This window comes from Cydia splendana, chromosome 16 (genome assembly GCF_910591565.1).
Source record: "Cydia splendana chromosome 16, ilCydSple1.2, whole genome shotgun sequence".
NCBI lineage: Eukaryota > Metazoa > Arthropoda > Insecta > Lepidoptera > Tortricidae > Cydia > Cydia splendana.
The window spans coordinates 6,751,049-6,762,233 of NC_085975.1; the positions used below are offsets into that span (position 1 = coordinate 6,751,049).

At 42.9% G+C, this 11,185-nt stretch overlaps 1 long non-coding RNA gene across 1 annotated transcript in view; it reads right to left on the reverse strand.

Moving 5' to 3' along the window:
* Positions 1–11,185, reverse strand: part of LOC134798162 (uncharacterized) — a 152,438-nt gene that overhangs the window by 118,611 nt on the left and 22,642 nt on the right. The gene's annotated exons all lie outside the window — the stretch shown is intronic.

Here is an 11,185-nt window from a genome sequence, read left to right on the forward strand (position 1 = left end):
GTCTTTTGCAAAATGTATACTTAATTAAAAATGTTACCTTAAATAATTTTAACTGAAACAAAACCGGCCAAGTGCGAGTCGGACTCGCGCACGAAGAGTTCCGTACCATTATGCAACGGCAATAAAAAATACGTTTGTTGTATGGGAGCCCCACTTAAATATTCATTTTATTCTATTTTTAGTATTTGTTGTTATAGCGGCAACAGAAATACATCATTTATGTGAAAATTTCAACTGCCTAGCTATCACGGTTCATGAGATACAGCCTAGTGACAGACAGACGGACAGACAGACAGACAGACAGACAGACAGACGGACAGGGTATCCTCTTGGGTCGTCCCATTCGTTTTTCGTCAAGTTCTTAAATTAGTCCTATTCTGCTTTCGTCACTCATTCTACATTCGTCACAATCGTCGGTGGCTTTCAATGTAGAATGAGTGAAGAAAGCAGAATAGGACAGACAGACGGACAGCGAAGTCTTAGTAATAGGGTCCCGTTTTTACCCTCTGGGTACCTACGGAACCCTAAAAATATTAACCTATCTTCATAATATTTTCCTCTGGCTTTGATATATAAATGTTTATATTTTCAAACCTTGAGAATATAAACATTTGTGTGCCGGAATGCTTGAGGATTTATTTTAATTGCCGTCTGCCTACCACCAACAACGAAAAATCTAAAAAGTTATCTACCTCTCTATCGCTCTTGCTTATTCGAGCGACAGAGAAGTAAATAAAGAAATATCGAATTTCGATTTTCGCGGTAGAACCTCTGGGGGCCTACCGTGAGCCCCAAAGTTCGCAAAGTGCGGTCATCTTTTTCTATCACTCTAATTACGCCTTAACTCGGTAGTATAGTCGGACCAAAAAAAGTCTGCAGCGGATTTGATAGCCCCCGCAGTGCAAGTGTCATTTATACGTCATAATTTCATAGAAGTTTAACGTTTAAAATAACACTTCCACTGCGTGGGCTATCAAATCCGCTGCAGACTATTCTTGGTCTGACTTTAGGTAGGTAGGAAAAAATGACCATTTGACACGCGTTTAATTAATTTACTCAAACAGTCTACGAGATTGTGGGACGTTCCGAAATAGTAAAAATAAAACATTCAAACCCCTCTGTTTGACCCCGGACTTGCGAGTGATGAATAGAATAGTGTAGTGCCTGTTTTTGTATTAACATATTCCATAGACCTAGTATTACATAGACGAGCTATACGCGTGCCTCCGTGAGGGACAAAACATACGCAAAGCGACAATATTAAAAACACGTTTTAACATTCCTGGCAACATATACTGCGTCAAGCAAATCTTGTCAGTAGAAAAAGGCGGCAAATTTGAAAAATCGCGGGCTAGCAACACTGTGTTCGAATAATTCCAAAATCGCGTGTCGTCTGTGTTTTATCTGTGGCCAACTTGTTTGTTGACATTCTGAATCGTTTTTATTTCAAGAGATATTTCTGCTGTGACCTGTGATATTTTCTGATATTTAATAAGATTGTGCATTACCTTAAGCAAAGCTAAGCCTGCAATGTATAATCATACTCGTTCATAGTAAACATTACTAAAATTTTAGGTTATGACAAGTACTGGAAGAACATGGGAAGAACTTGGGAACTTTTAAGATTATGTGCAGTTTTTTTTGTTTTAGGGTTAAAAGGCATAAATAAAATTAAAACGTATGCCTAAATCTATCCAATAAGACCACACATTGTGTCCTGGAAACCGTCCATAGGCCCACATATCTTACTATTTTCAGCGACTGATTCGACTACATAATTTACAAAGGTAAACTTTTAAAACAGTATTAAGAAATTTGATTATATCGCCGTTTTTTCGCAACATTACCTAATCCTTACATATGTTTGTTGCAGGATTAAATCTCGCTCAATATGAGGCGTTCGTAGTAGGTAGTTTCTCTTCAGAAGTTCAGTCAGACAATACTTACCTACGGCGGTTTATATACGTGAACAGCTCAACCAAGACGAAAAATAAATTTATTATTTAAAAATGTAACAAAAATATTGAGAGCTTAAATATTGATGGAATAGATTATTCTTGTATAAGTTGTCCTTATGTTAGTCATTAAGAAAGTATATTATTTAGGCTAATTTGTTTCATGCTCTCAGCTACTGCACATATATACCTATGGGAAATCCTAGTTTATACTTGCTGAAACAGGTACAGTCAGCAGCAAAAGTTACTAAGCGGGCCAGGTGTTCAAAATGATCTTGACGCGACTTTATTATTAAGAGCGCTCTTACAAGAAAAGTCGAAATAATGCAAAATTGATGATACTAGTCGACGAAATTCAGGACTTTGCGCTCATTATTAGAAACAATGAGTACTTGTTCCAGTAAAAGCGTCTTCTTATCTTTATAAATGTCGTTGTAAATATTAGAAAAAGGACTTATTAAATTAGTAATGATTTTTTTTCTGATGGTCGTTTCCGAAAAACCCCGTGAAGCACTGAATGGCGAGCTCTTATTTGGAAATGTTGAGAATTTTACTCTGCTAAACCTGGCTATTTTGTATTACTAATACCCTGTACTTTAGGCATATCAAACTATATTTTTCCTACATACCTTTGGGAAAGAGAAAATCAAAGTAAAACGAACTCGATTTTCTCTCCGAAACAAGTGTCAATTCCTACGAAAATCTACTTAATATCGAAGTCATTTTCATACTCAAGCAATCTGCAACGTTTGCTTATACTGTTGGTATACATTAGTGTTTATGAAATTCTACTATAATTTTTTGGCAATTTTTTGAAAACTACTCTATATTACCGATGACGCGCGCTGCGCCAGCTCAGTGCCGCGGCAGAGCTTGTAGAGGCAGGACGTGTGTCGGTCGGCTCCGCACATTTTCAACGGCGACGACGAGGTTTTTTATCATTGTGTGCGGCGGGCGCCGTGTAAAACGCTATACTGTGTGCGTGTAAACCGCAACGAGAGACTTTGATCCTAGCACCGTTTTTATAGTATTATAATTTATAATGGTACAGTTTAATAAACTACCGGACAGGATTAAAAATATTTGAAACGACCTGACATTCTATATGTATTTATTTGACTCAAGATAGTACTCAGGGTCTGATGATGGAGCCGGAAGGTGGGCACCGGTACCAATCAACCATGCAACTAAACCACTTTGTGTTTAGGCTCGTTTTATTCATCTCAACAAGATCTTTGACACAAGATAGTACTCAGGGTCTGATGATGGAGCCGGAAGGTGGTCACCGGTACCAATCAACCATGCAACTAAACCACTTCGTGTTTGGGCTCGTTTGATTCGGCTCAACAAGATCTTTGACTTAAGATAGTACTCAGGGTCTGATGATGGAGCCGGAAGGTGGTCACCAGTACCAATCAACAATGCAATTAAACCACTTCGTGTTTAGGCTCGTTTTATTCGTCTCAACAAGATCTTTGACTTAAGATAGTACTCAGGGTCTGATGATGGAGCCGGAAGGTGGTCACCGGTACCAATCAACCATGCAACTAAACCACTTCGTGTTTGGGCTCGTTTGATTCGTCTCAACAAGATCTTTGGCACAAGATAATACTCAGGGTCTGATGATGGAGCCGGAAGGTGGTCAACGGTACCAATCAACCATGCAACTAAACCACTTCGTGTTTAGGCTCGTTTGATTCGTCTCAACAAGATCTTTGACACAAGATAGTACTCAGGGTCTGATGATGGAGCCGGCAGGTGGTCACCGGTACCAATCAACCATGCCACTAAACCACTTCGTGTTTAGGCTCGTTTTATTCGTTTCTATAAGATCTTTGACACAAGATAGTACTCAGGGTCTTATGTTGGAGCCGGAAGGTGGTCACCGGTACCAATCAACCATGCAACTAAACCAGTTCGTGTTTAGGCTCGTTTGATTCGTCTCAACAAGACCTTGGACACAAGATAGTACTCAGGATCTGATGATGGAGCTGGAAGGTGGCCACGGGTACCAGTCTACCATGTAACTGAACCACTTCGTGTTTGGGCTCGTTTGATTTGTCGCAACAAGATCTTTGACACAAGGTAGTACTGAGGGTCTGATGATGGATCCGGAAGGTGGTGACCGGTACCAATCAACCATGCAACTAAACCACTTCGTGTTTGGCTTCGTTCGATTCGTCGCAACAAGATCTTTGACACAAGTTAGTACTCAGGGTCTGATGATGGAGCTGGACTGTGGCCACGGGTACCAGTCTACCATGTAACTGAACCACTTCGTGTTTGGGCTCGTTTGATTTGTCGCAACAAGATCTTTGACACAAGGTAGTACTGAGGGTCTGATGATGGATCCGGAAGGTGGTCACCGGTACCAATCAACCATGCAACTAAACCACTTCGTGTTTGGCTTCGTTCGATTCGTCGCAACAAGATCTTTGACACAAGTTAGTACTCAGGGTCTGATGATGGAGCTGGACTGTGGCCACGGGTACCAGTCTACCATGTAACTGAACCACTTCGTGTTTGTGCTCATTTGATTCGTCGCAATAAGATGTTTGACACAAGATACTACTCAGGGTCTGATGATGGAGCTGATGATGATAGACAGGTACCCGTCGCCACCTTCGCGCTCCATCATCAGACCCTGAGTACTACCTTGTGTCAAAGATCTTGTTGAGATGAATAAAACGTGCCTAAACACGAAATGGTTTAGTTGCATGGTTGATTGGTACCGGTGACCACCTTCCGGCTCCAACATCAGACCCTGAGTTCTATCTTGTGTCAAAGATCTTGTTGAAACGAATAAAACGAGCCTAAACACGAAGTGGTTTAGTTGCATGGTTGATTGGTACCGGTGACCACCTTCCAGCTCCATCATCAGACTCTGAGTATCACCTAGTGTCAAAGATCTTGTTGAGACGAATCAAACGATCCTAAACACGATGTGGTTTAGTTGCATGGTTGATTGGTAATGGTACCTTCCAGCTCCATCATCAGAGCCTGAGTACTGTCTTGTGTCAAAGATCTTGTTGAGACGAATCAAACGAGCCCAAACACGAAGTTGTTTAGTTACATGATAGACTGGTACCCGTGGCCACCTTCCAGCTCCATCATCAGACCCTGTGTATCTTCAGTGTCAAAGATCTTGTTGAGACGAATCAAACGAGCCTAATCATGTTACTACATGGTTGATTGGTATCCGTGACCACCTTAATCATCATCAGATCCTCAGTACCAGTTCGTTTTTAAACCCTCGTTGATACAAACTTTACAACCTATAGGTACCAAATGCAATGACGAAACATGTAAATAAGCGAGTAGGTACCTATAATTTCTTTCGAGTAATATACCTTCATAAGTACAAGTATGGGGCTATTCATAAATTACGTCGTTTCAAATGGGAGGAGTGGGGGGGGGGGGGGTCTGGACATCGGATGATGGTAACATGACGTAGGAGGAAACAGATTCATCCGAAGCTTGATTTTTGGATGATTTGAGGGGTGGGGGGGGTCAAAAATCGTCAAAAATAGATAACGTAATTTATGAACAGCCCCTATGTACATTTGCACTGCATTTAGTATTTTCGTACTTACCAAATAACAGTTTTAGAACTTTAAAAGTTAAGTACAGTTAGTGTTGTTATGGTTGATTTCAATATGCTTCGCGAAGGATCAAGAATGTTTAATCCATCATTGTAGTGCGAGTTTGGTAGAAGGGATCGGCGTACTGAGCTCGCACGGCCTGCCGCAGCGCGTAAAATACCTAAACTCGCTCAACGCCGAAATGTAATAGCGCTCTTAAGAGAATAAGAGTGTGTCAAGGTAATTTTGAATACCTGGCCCGCTTAGTAACTTTTGCTGCTGACTGTACCTATGTATCTTTTTAAAAGAAGTTTTAAGTCGCTTTACATACCTGTTTCCCGTCACCGGGCAGGGATGACGTGGGAGATGAATGAGAACTGCAGTCACTTTGTATACTTCGTGTAATATCCTTGCACGTTTCACATAATAAGATTACGGTGTAGTACTTAATTTAAACAATTAGAAATAAAAGATCAGAGAGCGGCGTGTACGCCGGTGCTAGTCTCAGTATTCAATATGGCGTGTAGGGGGTGGTGTTGCCAGCCTGAGATAAACTATTTGAGCTAGGTGTTCACACGCCACACCACCCCCCCACGGAGAAAGATAACAAACAATGACGTTAGTAAAACTACAATTTAAAAATAACAGTATTCGTCGCTGTCCTTAAACCTAACGTTACGACCTGACCGTGTGGTGTAAGGTCGTGAATTGCTTGTGGTATCCGCAGGTATAGTAATAGGAGGAGCGGGCTTAGCCGGCTGCGCCTGAGGTACGTCCTGAGGCTGCAGAGCCGCTGGAGCAGGTGTACCAGAACTAAGGATTTCATCTGAGTCCACGAAAGCTGGTTTGACACGATCGACGCTCACTACAACCTCTTTGTTCTTAATGTCCAGGGTCAGGGTTTTCCCGTCCGTGGAACGCCTCACTACGGCAAAAGGACCTGTATAAGGAGGTTGCAGTGGGCGTCGTACGGTGTCGTCACGTAGGAACACGTGTGTTGCTGTAGGCAAATTTTTAGAGATAAAGATGGGACGAGTCGAGTGGCGAGAAACTGGAGCTGGGCGAAAAGACGACATTTTGCGTCGCAGCTGGACGACGAAATCAGCGGGATCGTCTGAGTCTGCTTTCGTCCGGCGCCGAGACTAACATCTCACCGGGTAGGCGGAGAGATTCGCCATATACCATCTCAGCAGCTGTGGCCTTCAAGCCTTCCTTGTAGGCGGTACGCATGCCGAGTAGGACGAGTGGTAGAGCGCGCGTCCAGGAGCCAGAGTGGCACATAAGTGCGGCCTTGAGCTGGCGGTGCACGCGCTCGATCATTCCGTTCGCGCAGGGATGGTACGCGGTTGTACGAATGCGCTTGGTGGCGCAAGTCTGCATTAAACGTCTGAAAAGATCAGACTCAAACTGCGTGCCCTGGTCAGTAGTTATTGTAGTAGGGACACCGAAGCGGGATATCCATCCCTGGACGAAAGTATCGGCCACCTCATCGGCAGTGATGGAACGCATCGGCCACACCTCTGGCCACCTGGAAACCCTGTCGATGGCTGTGAGACAATAACGATAGTCGTCACAAACAGGAAGGGGACCAACGATATCGATGTGAACATGCATGAAACGTCCAGATGGTTGCTCGAACGTACCTAGAGGTGACGAGGTATGCCTTGAAACCTTACTGCGCTGGCACGCAAGGCAAGACTGGGCCCATCTACGACAGTCCTTCCGCATGGAGGGCCATACATAACGACTTACCAACAGTCGTGTGGTGGCTCTGACGCCGGGGTGACTCAAGTTGTGCAACTTGTCAAACACCGCACGACGAAAAGAAGGGGTCAGATAAGGGCGAGGCTTACCAGTGGAGACGTCGCAAAAGATGTAGACGTCTGTGCCAGGTACAGCGATGCGTGAGAGCTGAAGGCTGGAGTTACCTTGACGTAAGTCGGCAAGCTCTTGGTCCTCTAGTTGTGCTTTAGCGAGGGCCTCGTAATCTTCTTCTAACGAGACGGCCTCGATCCGCGACATCGCATCGGCTACAACGTTGTCCTCTCCTTTTATGTAGCGGATGTCCGTTGTAAACTGGCCAATAAACGATAGCTGGTTCAGTTGCGATGGCGGGAGTTTTTCTCTGCGTTGTACGAAAGCGTACAACAGCGGCTTGTGGTCAGTATAGATGGTCACATGTTGGACCTCGAGAATATGGCGGAAGTGTTGTACGCTTTCGTACACCGCGAAGAGTTCTCGGTAGTATGCTGGCCACTCAGCTTGCTGGGGGGTCAACTTTTTGCTGAAAAAGGCAAGAGGGCACCATTGGTTGTTCACGAACTGCTGGATGCAGGATCCGACGTGGACGCTGGAGGCATCCGTGAAAAGTCCCAGAGGTGCGTCGTTGACCGGGTGTTGGAGTAGGGTAGCGTTGGACAAGCTTGACTTGCACGCCTCGAAGTGCGCCAGAAGCTCGGGTGTCCATGGAAATGGTTTGGCACCCTTACCATTGATGGCGACTACTGCATCTACGAGAGGCGCTTGACATTTCGCGGCGTGGGGAATAAAACGGCGATAGTAATTCATCATGCCGAGGAAACGACGCACGCCTTGGACGTCCTTTGGAGGAGGAAAGTCAAAGTTTTCCGAGTTGTTCCAGTTGCAAGGCGGGTTGCATTTGGTAGCTCTTGTATTAAATTTTTTATGGTACCAGCACAGCCGACTCGCGCCGCTAGCCGGGGAGTTGGTTCGGCTTCTGCTGCGCGAGGATGACCTGTTCCGGGATCTGCCACGCTGCCCTCTTGTAGTCATGGCAGCAACCTGCTGTGTGAGCTGCTCGAGGCGGGCCATTACAGCATTGAGATCAGGCTGTCCCGAATTATTAGTTACCTGACATGCTTGTTGTGGACCAGGAGTGACTTCCATTATTTTGTCAGCCAGCTCTGCCAGTTTGTCTAAGCTGATATCGGACTGAGCAGTCAAAATCGCTTGGACTTGCCCTGGTAGCCGTCTCATCCATAACTGCCTTAAGATGCTGTCATCTTTAGATGAGCCTGCAAGAGACTGTAGGTGGCGGAGGAAAGCAGAGGGCTTTCGGGTACCGAGTTCCTCACTGCTTAACAGACGCTCAACCCGCTGCTGCTCGGAGACAGAAAGCCGCCGGATCAATTCTTCTTTTAATATTTTATACTTATCATGTTCCGGCGGGCTCATGATAATGTCTTCAATCTCTCCGATTAGTCGTTGGTCAATTATGCTGATGACATGACTGAATTTTGTCATGTCTGCCTTAATTCCTGCCAAATGAAATTGTGCCTCTGCCTGGGCGAACCATACCGCTGGTCGGTCGGCCCAGAACGGAGGCAGCTTGACTGTAACACCGCATATGCCTTTTGTTGGTGCCGTGGTGTCGGATGTAGGTGTGTCAGATGTTGAAGGCTGGTTCTGCTGGGCTTGTAAAGCCGCATTTTGTACCTTTAGGGCCTCCAGCTCAGTCCGCAACTCCTCAAGAGACATTTTTAAAGTTTGATACCACAACCAAATGTTACACACACAATCAGAACGAAACACACAGGCAAAACAAGACAATTTAAAATGCACATAAATTCAGAAATTAAAATGAAAATGTTTCCAAAACAGTATGAAAATCAGTGGCAAAATCAGGGTTAAATCTAGCAAATTGTATAATGACAGGTAGCAACAGGAGCAATAAATGTCCAGTTAGTATTGTTAATTAATCAGCACCGCACACACCAAACAGTTAGTAAGTTTCCAAAACCGGGACGTATTTAAATTTGTATATGTAGCTATTGGTTAGTTTGTTATTATTTAGGCACTGTATTTAGCGTAGCACACACACTCTTGTTCTTAGAAATAAATTATCGGACGAAAAACACTGAAAAGTTCCGTGAAAACAGTAAAAGTTTAGGTTTTACTTGCGTGAAATCGCTGACACTGGCGGGCGGGAAGTCGCTGGACGACGTATGTCAAGTTTGACGTATGACGTTTCGTAAGGCGATCCGCACTGGCCGATGAGAATGATGCGATCTCGGCGATTGACGGCAAGTTGACAGTGAGTGCTTATAACGCAATCCGTCCGTCTGCGGGCACCTTTATGGACGAGCTTCAACAGGTGCCAAGGTTATGCAAGGTTATGACCACGCCTTTGGTTTCCGATGCACTTTTTTTCTTTAACTGCATCCAGGCTGCGCTTTGTAGATCTTCTTTGTTGATCGATCGACGTCTACGATACGAACTTTGATTCACGTATGGACGCGGACGTTTGCAGAAGTCAGCGTTCTTTCTTCGGGGTCACCAATTTCCCGTCACCGGGCAGGGATGACGTGGGAGATGAATGAGAACTGCAGTCACTTTGTATACTTCGTGTAATATCCTTGCACGTTTCACATAATAAGATTACGGTGTAGTACTTAATTTAAACAATTAGAAATAAAAGATCAGAGAGCGGCGTGTACGCCGGTGCTAGTCTCAGTATTCAATATGGCGTGTAGGGGGTGGTGTTGCCAGCCTGAGATAAACTATTTGAGCTAGGTGTTCACACGCCACACCTGTTTGTTCAATAAAAGAAAATAATGTAGTCAGCATTCATATGGAGCACTAGACGCAGTGTAGGTATCATTTTAGAAAAGTATTTTCACATTTCCAAAATGACAAGTCTTGAATAGCCTAATGTACAAGTTAATAAAATTTCCTAACAGTATTTTTTATTTTTATTATACAATATTATAATTGTGTTATATTTCTCAAACATATTTCCTAAACTTTAGCCGGGCAAACACAACTAGCCAGTTAGTCAGATCCAAGAAAATTATACTCATAGCTTTAGCATAAGAAAAAGAGTATGATTCCCTCTGTCTTTAGACAGTCAGTCTTGGGCCAAACTACATAAAGAATCTTTTTTATGCCTGCCACAGAACCCTACAAATTATAAATTGAATAGAAGAATAGTATTTCTTAGACCATGAAATAAAATAGGTACCAAGGGTTAAATTAGACAAATTATTGTTAAACTAAACTAAAAATATTTAGTTTACCCAAGAAATGTTTATTGTAAGTTAATTAAAGTTATATAGGGAAGATAAAAGGAGTTAACTCCTTATGTTTGGAAACTTAAATTACACATTTTGTAACAAATCTGTTTTATGCTTAAGATGCAATAGATGACTACAGAGTATTATGATGCTTGGTTGAAGTGACCAGGTAACCTTGGTAACTTCATATTTTTTCAATGAATGCCCTGAATTAAAGTGTAGGTAGGTTAAAGTGACCCTTATCTTCTCTTACATTTAAATTAAATAAGCACCCAAATATTATTTGTTTTATTTTTATTATGAATATTGTACAATATATACCAATCAAAATATTACACAGGTAGGTATGTGATATTGATCCAGCAAAGTACACTAATTTACATTAACAAGTAGCATATTATATTGTAAGTATCCAATATTCCACAATTTCCATTTTGCTATGATTAAAATTGAATTCCAACTGAGAAATCTAATAAAATATTAAAATTCAGTAGGACATCTACCTGCGGAAGCAATGATTTTATTCATACATTCTAGTTTAATGGCATCTCTTCTTCTTTGTCGTTCCCTCATGACTGAGGATCGTGACCAATAACTATGTCCCTCCATTTATCGC